General features: G+C 37.6%; 1 protein-coding gene across 1 annotated transcript in view; it reads left to right on the plus strand.

The window, feature by feature from the left end:
• Positions 1–1,680: 1,680 nt before the first annotated feature.
• LOC104168264 (rap guanine nucleotide exchange factor 5-like) overlaps positions 1,681–2,789 on the plus strand; it is a gene marked incomplete at its 3' end in the record, with an annotated part of 39,806 nt that continues 38,697 nt past the window's right edge. The window contains exon 1 of the mRNA XM_009708804.1: positions 1,681–1,726. The remainder of the gene's footprint in view (positions 1,727–2,789) is intronic.

Consider the following 2,789-nt stretch of genomic DNA (forward strand, 5'->3'; position numbering starts at 1 on the left):
TAGGAAGAATAAACGGGATCTGAGGCAATATTGCACTCTTACGGCATCTTTGTTGGGTACGAGGAAGGGGAATTAAGCTTTTATGTTATGGTATTTCCATATGGAGCTACTGTAATGCATGGAAGTATGCTAACATTTGTGATGAGCATGGAAAGGTAAACAGCATTAAATGCTTCTGTGGTTCCTTGTCACTTCCTTTCCCTTTCTAAAAATACAGTAACAAGAATATAGATGGAAAAAAGCAGGTGACATTACTGAAGTATGGATACTGTAATTCTCACAAGGTGTGAAGGATGATTTTTTTATTGTTATTATTACTACAATATGCCAAGTGTGAATTGGATCCTTCTCAAAGCAAGGAATTAATTATGTTGCCTACAAGTTGGAATAATGTGAGGGAGCGCCACACAATCCTCCCATTGTGCTGCCAGTGCACCTGCACCACATCTTCTGTTCCACTTCCAGACTTCTTTTAGGCAATGTTTATTTGTGTCTTGTGTGGCTTGTAGTTAGTTAGAAGTTGCCAGTAAGCGTCACAGTAGACAATGTCTTGGTTTTTAACACTGACAAGATATGAAGTATCATGGTGAGTAAAGGTGGGGTGACCTGACTCTCATAGAGATGTTTATCCTGTCTCTGTTTGCCTGCCAGAGTTCTGCTTCACTGTTAATTTTATAACTTTAAATCCCCAACCTTTGTAGATCAGCAGTAAGGTTTTGGCATTTGCACTTCCCTGCTGTGAAGAGTTATGTGTCATTTTCTTTTCTATCTCCTCAAACATGAATCCTCTCCAATTTCATTGAGTGATGGGTTATTCTCATGTTATGTGAAACAGAGCACAGAAAGTCCATCTTTTCTCTGTGCTATTTCATTATTCTGTATAATTGCATTATGTCTCCTGTAATCTCTCTTTTGTAAGGTAAAGAGTCACAGTCTTTTCTATCTCTTCTCATATTAAAATTTATCCAAATCCTTTATTATTCCTGCTACTATTATTGTCTGAATCCCCTCTAACATTACAGCATCCATTTTTTGCGATGCTGTTACCAGTGCAGCATGTGGCGCAGCAGAGATAATGCTGATCTACGTTAGAGCAATGCTACCTCCCCACTGGTCACCATTTGCTTCCTATTTATCGTAATTTTTTTTTTTTAAAATTACAGTTAAGAATTTTATTTAGAAGAGTGGTCTTCCTTGAGAAGTGTTCTGTGACCCTGAGGTGTCTTTACAGAATTGATAAAGTTTGCTTTAAGTGATGTTAGAGCATGTGTAATTACATTTTCTTCCTCTAGTACATGCTGCTTTTAATGTTGAGCTGATCATGATATTGTCTTTTCACCTAGCTTTTTTTAGGTTTATCTTGAAATTCTTCGTTGTCATTTCTGGTCTTTCCTGACCCAAATAATTGTGTGTTGTCTACAGACTTTGCCACCTCATTGCTCACCTTCTTTTCCAGATCAAGAATGAATGTAGTAAACAACACAGAACTGAGCTTACCAAAACTTTTTCCTGATGTGGAAAAAAAAATTATTTGGAGACTTCAGTTAGACTACTCAGATGATTTGATAAATCCTTTTTATTTAGATTTCAATAGCTAAAAGACCTAGATTGCTGCTACTTTTTTTTCTGTACAAAAACAAGAACAAAATTAAAGGTCTACCAAATTGTCTTACAGACGCTGTCCAGAAGAATTTCAAATCCCTATTTGGAAACTTCTTCAAACAAGGTACTTCCCAAGCTTCTTTTTAATTCCATTTCATCAAACAACACATTTGGAATCTTTTAGCTTTGTTCAACCTGTTAAGTGTAGCTTGAAGACACTGGTGAATGTGGCCTGCAGTTAAATCCAGTTAACAAATTATAATTTTTATGTGTTAGAAATTGTCTACTTCTATTACTGAATTTGCAGACTGTATTATTGTGAATTCTGACGCGCACTCGCTTCCCAGCCATTTAAACAATTGCCACCATTTTGCTTACTTGAGAGCTCTGGTTTTGCATCTCACAAGACTTTACTGTCTCAGGACTCTTTTATACTCCTTGAAAGATTCCTAAACATAGGAAACAAAAAAACAACAACAGAAAAGGTTAAACCCCGGCATTATTTGTCTTTCAAGTTAGTTGTTTGTGCTACTGATTTGTTTTGCTGGGATGGTGAGGCGACATCACAACAGAAGCCCAAGGTAAATTCATCAGTAAGGAGTGGTATACAGAGTCCAGGTGGAACATGGTTTTATGGAAGATGGAGTTAAGTCCTGTTTTGATAGACACATCTGCAGCCTTGAGGTGTAAGGTAGAAGTCAGAGGTGTGTACATTCTGAAAGATCACATCCTCCTGGCAAGGTACGGGAGATATCGTAAGATACCTCCAAAATTTCTGAACAAAAAGAAAAACTATGAAATGGTGTTTCAATGGGTATTAGGCTTGTATGAAATTATTTAACTCAAATACATATGGAATAAAGTTTAATTTTAACTGTATTTATGTGGTTTTGCAATGGTTGATACAGTCTTTTTGTTTTGCTAGAATAACACTTGTTTTCATTTGAATTTGTCTGTTGCTGAAAGGAAAGCTGACAGATCGTAAAACCTCTGCTTTTCTAAGGCAGCAAATGTACAAGTAGTCTGGCTTGTGGGGGCATCTGCAACCCATGACACAACTGGGTATGGCAGAAGTTGGGATGCGTTTCCTCTGAGGCTTTCACTGCTTGCTTGCGGTTTAGCTGGGGGGAAGGCATTGCTCAGAGGGAGGGAGCGGACAGTGGCAAGGCAATTTACTACAGCAGGAA

The sequence above is a fragment of the Cariama cristata genome, unplaced genomic scaffold, assembly GCF_000690535.1.
Source record: "Cariama cristata isolate BGI_N322 unplaced genomic scaffold, ASM69053v1 scaffold1211, whole genome shotgun sequence".
NCBI classification, from domain to species: domain Eukaryota; kingdom Metazoa; phylum Chordata; class Aves; order Cariamiformes; family Cariamidae; genus Cariama; species Cariama cristata.